The 12,565-nt window shown below is 32.3% G+C and overlaps 1 protein-coding gene across 1 annotated transcript in view; it reads left to right on the top strand.

Moving 5' to 3' along the window:
* The window catches only part of LOC106708114 (ribosomal protein S6 kinase alpha-4), a 76,593-nt gene that overhangs the window by 42,874 nt on the left and 21,154 nt on the right, over positions 1–12,565 (top strand). The gene's annotated exons all lie outside the window — the stretch shown is intronic.

Below are 12,565 nucleotides of genomic sequence, written 5' to 3'. Positions count from 1 at the left end.
ATCGAATTAAAAAAGCTACGATTTCAACATATTACATTATCATTTACACAAATTCAAATAATGTTATGAAAAAAAAAAATGTATTGCACAAGAGGAAAAATATTTACTTCCTAACGAAAGGTTTCCTCTACTGAAAAACTTGTATAAAGAAGGCATTGCATTTATATAAATGTGTTTATGCAGTGGAAATCCAAAGTTACTTATGCTTCGTTTGCATTATAAAATACAGTAGGGCACGCTGGCTTGATATGGACTGCTTTGGCTCACTGGCGCCAGTTAGTTCTTAAATTATGCTAATTGTATGTTAGCTAATTTGAGCGCTACTGTCTTACTGTACTGGCATAATGTAAATCAGACATTAAATTGTGAACAAGTCAGTAAAATGAATCATCAAGCCCATTGTTGAATGAAGTAGAATTATGTAGCCATATGTTCAAACAATGAATTTATCAGTCGTATCGGTTCAAACTAGATGGCATTGCACGTTGACTTTTTGAATGCTATGCCCGCAATTATTGCTTAATGTTAACGTGTGTTTCCACTGCGGATAAACTTGTACAAAAACGTATTATCATCCCTGTCAGTTGCATTAGGAAAAGAGAGATAACTATGTTTTTTAAGTGTAAAAATAATAACTCACCATTAATCATATCACTAAATACTGCTGGACTATTCATTTTTTCATTATATAAAGGTTGAAATTATTTGCAACTATAATGAAAATTAAATTATCGTCGCTTTTAACGTAAAAAATAAATTTTTAACATTGCTCCCCGAACAATGCCTTGTTAGAAACCAACAATGACTGATTGAATTTCTCGTTGGATGTCATCTGAATTATTTAACGCTAAACTACGTTACTTCACGTCTTGCAATAGTTAACACAACGCTAAGAAGCCAACGGTAGGGTTGCCAACATAAACAACAAAAAAGTAACGAAGAAAAAGATAACTTGTAAACCGTGAGTCCATAGATAAAGTCACATTTTGTTAGTAGAATTGACAAAATGTGTCAAAATGTGTCAAGCACATGATATATCGAAAGGTTTTGTCAGTTTCATATGTTATATTGTCTACGAGGGTTAGTATCTTTCATACACGATTAAATACAAATAGCTTATTTCATCTGAAGATATCGAAGTTCGAATATGCCATACCAAACTTGAATTATTGTCAAAACAGAAAAGGTGGCAACCCTATTGCAAATCAGCTGGTGAACGAAAGCGGGCGAAAGTTGCCTGCATCGCTCGATTGCTTGCGTTGATATTGTTAAAGCAAATTATGCTTCTTTTACTTGCAATATTTATTTGTTAAATTAATTTACAATCTATATTAAAGCATTATTAGCGAGTACTATAAAATTATATTTGCCGAACTGAGATCCGACTAATGTTTCACAAACATGTATTTATTTATCCAACATAAATTCCATTCCATGGATCTTGCTGAAATTTGGCATAGATGTAAAACATAGCCTGTAAGAACACATAAGCTATAAATAAGTTTTCTTTTAAATTCTTTGTATATTTTAATAGTTGGATGCTATGAAATTTAATTTAATAGATATTTAACTTTAATTTATTGAAATTTAATGTAACGATAATGCTTTTTTTATACCGTTACATTTAAAGAGGTCGCAGTACTGTTTGTTTTTACAATTTAGATTTTTGGTAGATACAGTTTTACGTGCTACGCATATTGTTAACAATCTTCAAGTTCAGAGAATAACCTCTACACACAGAGTTATAAACCGGTAATGGAAGTCTTTAGTGAAGATTAAGTTAGCTTTTACCTTTGAGAGTAGGGATTAATGTTTTTATAGAAGAAATGAATTGAGATTATGTGCTTGACTCTTTAATAGGCAATCTTTTGTTAATATTTACAGTAATGTAAATCTCTTTGGCCTTAATTGTTGCCAAGTTTTAAACATTCAATATAATATTGTATAAAACAAAATTCAAATAACATTGATGCTTGTCATAATTTGTTTTTAATTATTTTAACTCAAGAATTAAATTAATTATCATAAATCAAAACCTCAGTAAAGATAAATTGAATGTTTCTATTAATAAATTATCTCTATGTGATATACTCTATCTAATGTAATGCGTTGTGACATTGCTACGGTCAGCTGACGCGTGCGCGGGAAGTTTTGTAACGGCATTCCAAAATGGCCGACTCGTTTAACGTCAAAATGGTTGCTATTCTTATTTAACCAAGAATTTTTATTTCCAACTTGTGATTAAGGAAATGGATGTGTTTTTAAAAATAATTTTCGATTTCATGGACAATTAATTAAGGTTAAATATACACAATTTTTGTTGCAAATTTATATCGATACAGAATATTATTTCTACCTTTTGTTTATATTAAAAGTAATAAAAAGACGGTTTTTAAATTATTATGACATAACAAGTAACAATAAGTCGTCAATCTTACTAATATTATAAATGCGAATGTTTAGATGGATGGATGTTTGAAGAAACATCTATGTATCTCCGGAACGGCTCAACGGATCTTGATGAAATTTGGCATTAATGTAGAGCATAATCTGGAAGAAGCATAGGCTTACTTATAAAGTTTTTTTTTAATTCCGCGCAGACGGAGTCGCGAGCGATAGCTAGTATCCAATAAAATTCAACGTTCTCTGACAATTTGAGCATGATATGGCATTTAAAACATTACACGATTTTTTCCGTGTCTCTATAAAGTCTTTTAACAGGAACAAATAAATTTAACAACGTCGCAAATACTCTGTTATTGTTTTTAAAGCTGAATTATTTTTAAGGAGTATATACACTAGAGTACTGCTACAATTATATTATTTAACTTTTTTTTTATTGTGAAAAAGTTGACTCGGAATTTTGGTTACTAAAGTTATTTTTACTGATATCTTCCTTAGTAATTTTTTGTGTATAAAAAATGTATTATATCTTAATTAGATTCACCTAAAATTGATGGTAATTTGAAACAATTAAAATCATCATTTCATGTTATGTAACTATAAAATGTATGGATATCCAATAGAGTTATAAGAAATGGATATTTCGTACTCAAATACAATGGAAATACAAATTAATTTTACGCATATTTTCAGTGTATTGGCTTTCCTCGTCTCTTCAATGAAACTCAGTCTTTTGTCTCTCAGTCTATCAAGAATAAACCTATATAGTTCATCCCGCTCTCGCACAACCGTGACCTCCTTACCGCTCAGTCGAGCTAATTCGGGTGTAATACTAATATTGTACCAACAATTGTATGAGAAAGTTTTATTATTTTTATCCATTACGTTTAAAATTATGAATATGAATTAAATATTAAGGTTGAATTGCAGGCGGTTAGTTTTTAGCATATTTCTTTTTCATAATAAGGTGGCAATCATTACGTGAATTAGGCGAAATAACGAAGCGACCTCGGCCTATAGACATTCGCAATTATAGATGACATTCTACCTTTAATTGATGCAGTAAGGGCTGCACGGAAAGAGATTATTTCCCTTGCCTATGTGTCCTTTTCTAAGGGAATTCCTGTGTTTAGGTAAAGAGGACTAAACTTCGATCTCTGGCACGGACACTCATCAAACTGTACGCGAAATTGCTTCCACTTGAGGTCTGTCTTCTGTGTGATCTTTGTTATTGCACCGAGTGTGCCGGCAACTGATGTTATTATGCAGGCATCTACCATTGTTATAAACGTATATTTTATAACTCCATATAACAGAGACTTACTTTTTAGTATCTCAAATATTTTTGACTCTATAATTATTTTAATCCATTTCATCAAGACTGCTAGTAACTGCTGCTGCTTGTGTTAAGGGTTGATTTTTTAATTATTTATTATTGTTATTAACATAGTTTGTTATATCCGTTCTGTCGACTTACTTTACAGCAGTCTTATAGTCAGTCTAGTACATATTAGGTTCGAGTTTTATTGTTGTTATACACCTTGAGACCAGTCATCCGAGCTTGTGCCATTTAATCGCGCATCGTGAATACATTATCATGATAATTGGATGTCTTTGACCGTGGATTACGACCAAGGTCATGTTTGTTTACGTCATTTGTTACCTTAGTGTACCAACATTTTGATTTCCACAAGTTGTTAGGAAATTACTTCGTCATCATCCCACCTCAGTCTTCCCTAATTCCCGATAATACGGTTCTCAGTTTTTCATATCTAGCGACTTTAGATAGATAGATAAGCCTTTATTCACTGACCAGATTTTTTTTTTTTACTTATATTATTATCTTACATAAAACTAAACAAAACAATTATAAGTATAAACAAAATTTTCAGCTTCCAGTTTCTTTGTCAGGTTGTCCTTCGACATAGGCCTCCCCTAGATTCTTCCACACTTCTCTGTCCCGGGCTAATCTTCTCCACCCCTTCGGTAGATCATCTTCCCATCTCTTTACTTGACGTCCTCTTTGTCTTTTCCCATTTCTGCGGTACCATTCCATTACTTCTCTGGTCCATTTATCCTTATTTGTCCTCATTATGTGTCCTGTCTAATTCCATTTCAGTTGTTTGATTTTTTTAGAGACGTCGCTTACTTCATTACGACCTTACTTCATAGGATCATCTAGCGACTTTACGTCTTCATAAAGATTTGAACTTTAGTTTACGTATTAATAACGTCACTTTTTCTTTGTAATTTTGAAGAGCTAGAATTAGTAGAATAGAACAGTGGTAGATGCTAGCAACATCAGTTGCACGAATGGGCCGGGCTGGCTCTCCCAGTGAAATACAACGGCCACACAAAACAGGCATTAAGTGGAAGCAATTCCGCGTACACTCTGATGAGTGTGTGGGCGCCGAAGGCTTTATTTTAGTCACTTTTCCTTTCCACCTTTTTTATAAGGAAAAGATGGGACGCATATGAAGGGGTAATATTCTTTTTCTGTGCATTTGCATTTGCGGATGTCTATGGGCAGCGGTCGCTTCGCTATTTCGCCGAATTCAGGTTGCCGCTTCCTCATTTGCCACTTTATGATATAAAAGAATACCTAGAATTGATCGTTGAAAAACTAAATTAATATTCTGTGAGAATGTTTCTTCTGTATTTGAAAGTCACGAATCTCGTACTTATTTTGTTTACAATCTTTGTACGTTCTATTGCACTTGATAAACGAAACAGATCATAATCAACCTTATGCAGTTGGAATAGATTTTATTTTTGTATATTTTTTTTTTCAATTCGTTATGAATAACATAGTTCGGAATGCGTTGTAAACAAGCGAACGTCGTTGACCGGTATGTCTTCTATAACCTATACGAAATGCAAATAATGGTGTAACACTCTTATTTTTATAGGAATATGTATCAAAATCCTATGACAGGATTTATAATAAGCGTAAATGAGCATTGCACTTCAGTTTACAGACGTCCAAATTGTAATCTAGGTAGTGAAATGTGAACTTTAATTGTTATGTGATAAAGATTATTTTTGAACAATGACATATTTTTAAAACAATATGTCACCTTTTAAAAGTACAAGTTATATCAATCTTACTTATATTGTAAATTCATTGTTTCGATGGATGGATGGATGGATGTTTGTTTCTTTGTATGTATCTCCAGAATGTCTCAACGGATGTCGATGTAATTTAGTACAGATGTAGAACATAGTCTGGGAACATAGGAAAACATAGGATGCTTCTTATGATTTTTTTTAATTTCACGCGGAAGGAGTCGCGGTAGCTAGTATTGGATATACAATGCAAATAATTTGAAGTTTTTTTTTCACAACTAATAATACATACAAAAAAGAGTGGAATAAATAGCTAGTCATTAAGAAATTTTTTGAAGTAAGAAATACAACTATAAAATCTTAACATTATGCATTACGTTAACCTAACCTAAGGATTTATTTAATAAATAATGAATGTGTCAGATTAACAAACAAAACTAAGTTATTGACTTCAATTGTGTAAATAAATGTGTAAATTACTTGTGCAACATCTGCACTAAATTAAAGCAAATATAACAAATCCCATGCTTTTATGACAATTAGGGTAAGCAGAAATAATGATTAAAATATTTCAAGGATATTGTCAATAAAGAAAATGATCCTTCGATTTGTAATCATTGATTGGTCATATTATAAAATCATTAAAATATAGATCTTCATTTTGACTGAACTAAACTAAAAAACTGAAATCAAAAACTAATAGTACTTTTTTCAATTCATCCACCAGATGGAGTTATTCATAATTACCTTTAGTGCCGACTCGGCGTTCTTTACAATGTCCAAATAAAGTGCTGCATAACTAACTAATAAATAATTTAACTGACACATAATACTTTCAGTTAAAATAGTTTATGTTTCACAACTTGTTTGGAGATTGTGGAACTCTAACGACCACTTAAGAAAAGGCACTCAGTGTTAAACATCGTTGAATATTTGACATTTTCCAAAAAATTGTGGGTCCTTAAAAGGGATAGTATAATTAGGATTCTTTAAAAAACAAGAGCATCGATAACAGAAAATGTGGCATCGCTGTGCGCAGGCGCAATATCCAAAATGGCGGATAGCGTAAGTGGGTCACGGTGAGTCGCCACTCTTACCGATTTGTTAACCGAAATTCTGTTATTACGTGTGAAATTACTACTTTAGCATTCAGTTAAAAAATATTCTAAAAGGTTCCCATGATATTTATGGAAAATCTAGATAGATAATATTGCATAATACGATCAAGTTAGAAGCAATAAAGTTGATTATGATTTTATTTGCATTTTTGTATGTATGTATGGTTGCCTGTTAGAAGGTATCTTCGGAACGGCTCGATGGATGTCGGTGAAATCTGGCATATATGTAAAACTAGCTTTTACCCGCGACTCCGTCCGCGCGGAATAAAAAATAGAAAACGGGGTAAAAATATCCTATGTCCTTTTCCTGGTTCTAAGCTACCTGCCCACCAATTTTCAGTCAAATCGATTCAGCCGTTCTTGAGTTATAAATAGTGTAACTAACACAACTTTCTTTTATATATATAGATAACCACGTAACATTTCTAAACTTAATTAAATAGCGTATTTAAATTAAATTATATCAGTAAATAAATCAGTTAACAAAGATGGTCTTAAACATCTAAAACAAAACAAAAAAAATAATGAACGTTACAGCAACTTGCCATTTTGAAATACCTTGACAATACTGGTGTGTCAACACCTTTAATTTTTCTAGTTATGCAAGCGTGTGTCTTAAAAATGAAGTTTGGCCAGTCGAGTGGTTTTCAATCACGTTTCAAATTATTCTGTTGCGTTATCAAAATAATATTGGATACGGTGTTAGTGAATTGTTTGAATATAGAGCAAAGTACTAATGGAATCCAATAAACGAGCTGTAAGATCGATCCAAAGGTTAGTTTTACTTGGTTAGCTTCGAGGTGAGTATATAAGGTGAGCGATCACCTACAAAACGATATATTTTCGAATGCGATCTTTGGATTTTATATTTGTAACAAATGGTTTTAAATTCAAAAAATCGGATAAGCAAAACTTTATCAGGATCGTTTATTGTTCAGTACAACAACGCATTTAGGATGTTGATGGGGCTGCCTCGCTTCTGTAGCGCTTCAGGGATGTTCGCAGAAGCGCGCGTCGACTGCTTTTATGGCACAATGCGGAAAAAATGCGCATCTCTGGTGCGTACGGTGCGAGCCAGTCCGAACAACATCCTCAACATGATTGCCTGCAGGCTAGATTGTAAATATGTAAGTCACTGCCTAATGCTCCACATGGCGGTGAATAACTGTATGTAGTATCCAATTATATTGTTACTAACATAGTTAATAAGTGTTTTTTACTAACAAAATTATGAGCATAACATTTGTAGCTTGAAATAAAATTATTATTATTATTGAGTTCAGTCGTAAATCCACAACGTATTAATGATTGGGTGGTGGTCTAAAGCCGAGAACTACAAATCTAATCGATGATATTTTGTTATTGTAAGCAAAGATGTTATTAAAATTTCCGTTATTGCATTGTAATTTTTTTAACGTATTCTTGAATCTTGTCGTGTTCTTTGTGAAAAAACTGCGACAATATGTTTTTGTATAGATTTTTCTACAATGAAAACCCATGGTTACAATATTGTTTTAAAAATAATCTATATATATATATAAAAGAAAGTCGTGTTAGTTACACTATTTATAACTCAAGAACGGCTGAATCGATTTGACTGAAAATTGGTGGGAGGTAGCTTAGAACCAGGAAACGGACATAAGATTTTTTTTACTCCGTTTTCTATTTTTTTTTCCGCGCGGACGGAGTCGCGGGTAAAAGCTAGTTTAATATAGTTTAATCTTTATTGTTTATTAAATGGTAAAGATATTAATAGTTGCTAAAGTAACGTTAGTCCCTTATCAGTTTATTTATAAAATGTATAATACTATGATCGCTTGCGTTTGTTACTATTCGGAAGTGTTCGTTTATTTCCGAAGTAAGACGAAGTGCACATAGATAATAAACTTGAACTATCTCACTCGTGCTTATGTTTAAATACGAATAGCGTCTCTCTCGTACGTCTATAAACTAAGCTGTCTCTGTCGCACCAATGGGTAATTGATAGCGAAAAGGACCACCTTTCAATCTCCTGTCATACTGACGGGAAAAGAAAACAGAGCTTGGATGTAATGTTAGAAAACGACAGTTTTTTTTTTAATTGCAATTTCTTAATCTTGCATCTGCTTCAAAAGCTACCTGGCTGAATACAAAAATGCCTTTAACACAATAACAGAGTAAAAGCAGCCGTGGAACCTTCGTTGAAAATCAACCATAATAAATTTACCTTTTCCTTATTCCGAAGGTATACGATTAAAAATGTCGCGCCATGACACAAATAAAAAGAAAGTAACCCTTTAGATGTTAGGCAGACTAAAAAAAAAGAAGCATGTAGTCGTGGCGTCTGCAGAAAAAGAGAAATAAAGCATATAGGGGGATTTCTAAAGAAAATCTTGAAAGTAATGTGGGACATTCTGAAAAAGAAGTCGCGGGCGACAGCTAGTAGCTGATATTATACATTTTAAATGTATACGCTTACCTTGTTCATAAACTTCTTTCGTATTTAATTATGATAATAGGCTATAGAATATAGTGTTTTCAATCCGCTGTGCTCAGAAAATTTATTGTGAAACAGTGAAAGTCTTGACAGCGGATTCCGCGCTATTCTTTCCACTTTCCTTTGTTAATACAATGTTCAGTTTTTTGCGTCTTCATTTACTTGATTAAATTCTTATAGTGATCTTGTAACGGCTTAATGTTTCGATTGTTGTGACACTTGTATCGAGACATATTGGTATCTCTGTCTTTTCAAAGGGAATGTAAGGTATAACTATATGTGTTAATATAATGTAACTGCAGTCAAAACTCGCAGTAAAATGAACTTGAACCTTATTTCATTACTTAGTTTTAAATTCATTTGACATATCAAAAATATTGTATTAAGACATATTGATACTCTTACATTATCTTTTGTATAATAGAAATAAAAATGTGTGATAAAATGAATTAAAAAAATTAAACCTATACTAAAGGATCTAGCATTTATTTTATACTAGCTTTTACCCGCGACTTCGTCCGCGCGGAATAAAAAATAGAAAACGGGGTAAAAATTATCCTATGTCCGTTTCCTGGTTCTAAGCTACCTCCCCATCAATTTTCAGTCAAATCGATTCAGCCGTTCTTGAGTTATAAATAGTGTAACTAACACGACTTTTTTTATATATATTAGATGTTGATATTATCTAATTTATAATTCCATTCTCACGCTCGTATTAATTTCACTTTATTTGATATCAAGAGTAGATAAGGAACTATATATGTACTAGTTTTACAAAATATGTTGTAATATTGCACTTGAATATGTGATTCATGATGAGGTGATATAAGTACTTCGATTTTTAAAAAAAATGAGAAGTTACAGATTTAATACACAAAAAAAAGGTGATAAGTATGTAATTTTAATACAAAAATTCTTAAAAGATCAACAATAATGAAAGGAAGGCAAAGAGAAAGCTTGCAAAATTGTTTATTAAACAGAGCGTGGTGAGTTTTGGCGAAAAATTACGATCGAAATGTATACGAAAACGAATCAACTACAGAGTTGACATTAAATTTTTAGGTTTTTTACAATTTAACTTTATAATCTAAGATTTAAATTCACCTTTTATTTAAGTAAAAGGAATAGATATGTCTATGTATGTGTTATCATTAGGTAACAAGATTTAAATTGTATGTGAAATGGTATTTGTTTCTAATTAATGTTTCTGATGTGTTTGTAGGGATTTTTTTCGAATGTCCGCTCTGTAATTGAGTTATTTTGAATCACTTTGATTTTATCAAATTAAAACGTGATCAACACAGAAATGTTACTTGGTCCACATAAAATTCACCGTGGGTTTCCGAGACGTTTGAAACTTATTGTTACCTCTGTTTTGTCAAAGATAATGACAGGTATGATGATATGTTTACAAAGATTTTGGTTTCAGAAACCATCGGCTAGTCTGTTAGTTTAAGACAAATGTCTATAAGTCCATTGATAATTCAGCTATTTCTACAACATACGCGTTAAAAATATCGTACGGTTTGATGGTATGTACTATTTTTAATAATTTTATTTTAGGAGCGGGCGGCGCGGGCGTCCGTGCTATTGCGTTGTCGCGTTCGGAATGAGGTCGCTATGCCAATTTTGTATTTTCAATCGTTAGTCGCGAACCGATAGCGGGTACTTTCACTGGTGTTTTTTCTTAATTTAATTAAGGCAAAGGCGTATCGAGTGTCTTGATTCTAAATTAAGTTGTGGTAAATCGGAAAGTTTATTTGAAAGTTAGGCACTTATAAAACATACATTAAACGTTACCTTTATTCTTAAACTTATAAAAAATCACAATTATTAAAAAAGGAAGTGGTTCTCAATTAGTCTGTACAGTCCGAAAAGCTTATCGGTGTCTGTAAGAGACGCTGCAATCACAGTTACTTCAGTGACATGACAGTACGAAAAAATCGTGTGACACTTTTTTGACAATAACAAGAGGGCGTTAATGAGCTGTCATAATTTATTTTGACTTTTACCCACCGGAAACCTATAACTTTGTTCGTCCAAAGTTTGAAGAACGAGATGGTATTTCTCTCCAAAGAGACTTGATTCGTTATTGTAAAGAAAGTATGTATGGATTGTGTGAAAGAGGATATGCGTAAGAAGGGGGTAAATTCAGATATGACGGCTGATAGAGATGTATGGAGGGATAAGGGCAAGTTGATGATGAGACTTGACTCGTTATTGGCCGTGGGTTTCCGAAAACATAATCCCCGTTTAAAACATATTGTTATCTCTGGTTTTTCAAAGATAATGACAGAGATGACGATATGTTTTATACAGATATTTTGGTCTTATAAACCAATGATGAGTGTTTGTACCAACATTATATAAAATTCATGGTTTTATCTATTAAAAAACTAAAAAAGTACACTACATTTTATCATTTAGTTTGTTATCTGTCATTGAAAGTGTTATACTTTCGTCCTTACCTTACGTGCATTATATTTATATACCTTATCTTATATATTTATTATGTACTTGTATTAACATATCTTTCTGTTTGTCGTGGTCCAGTTTATTAAAAGAAAACGTAATGACCGTACGTATGTACTGTCTCTCTCGCACCAATTTAAAAACATATAAGAGTGAATAACATAGTATAATCTGTCGCAATCCTCAACCAGAGGTTTTCCCGTGGTTGGAAATGCAGTTTGTGAGATGAGATGTTTATCTTTTTAAATAAAAATTCTTTGACTCATGATTTTCCTTGTTATCATTATGTTGACATTTAAATAATTGATTTACTATGAATGTAGGAGTTTTCTACATTTGATTTTAAATCTTCCGTTTCTCAAAATAAGTGCCGAATTCCAGTAACGCAGTGTCTGATTTATGCGAACAAAGTAATTTTGAAATAAGCCGTTTTCTCTTATGATTGTTTTGATTATATACCCGCGACACAAAGATGCGTCACATCTCAATGTATATAACAAAAAGCAACCAGTAATGTCACCCTCAATGCAAATTAAACTTGTAATTACGCTAAAAGGTCGCGCGGAATCTATTCACTATAAATAAAATTACATTATAAACATTGGTTTACACGGTCTTTAAATCTGTTAACATATTACATCAACTTTAAGAGAGTAACAAGGATTTTATGTTTCAATACAAGCACTACATCAGTGGAAACCCACGGCTAGTGTATACAAGTTTAATAGTATATTACAGCCAGCGTGTTTTCCACGTGAAATGAGAGCTTAGGGTGACCTTTTTTTTAACATCCCGAGATGTTATTTCCTATGGATGACGATATTGTTTTTGTCTACGATAGGGTAGGGGTATCTATATTCGTATGCTTTTTCTGTTGTAGACTAGATGACTTGCCCAAATTTATTATTACTATGAACTATACATGATTTTGGGCCATTTTCAGACTACTTTTTTAACACTTATACACTACGATTTTCAAGTGTTAGTTGTCATTTAATCTGTATTATTAAATTGTTGATTTTTACTTTAA

The sequence above is a fragment of the Papilio machaon genome, chromosome 27, assembly GCF_912999745.1.
Source record: "Papilio machaon chromosome 27, ilPapMach1.1, whole genome shotgun sequence".
Lineage (NCBI taxonomy): Eukaryota > Metazoa > Arthropoda > Insecta > Lepidoptera > Papilionidae > Papilio > Papilio machaon.
Note: the sequence above shows the minus strand (reverse complement) of the source record. Positions and strands in the feature narration are given on the sequence as shown.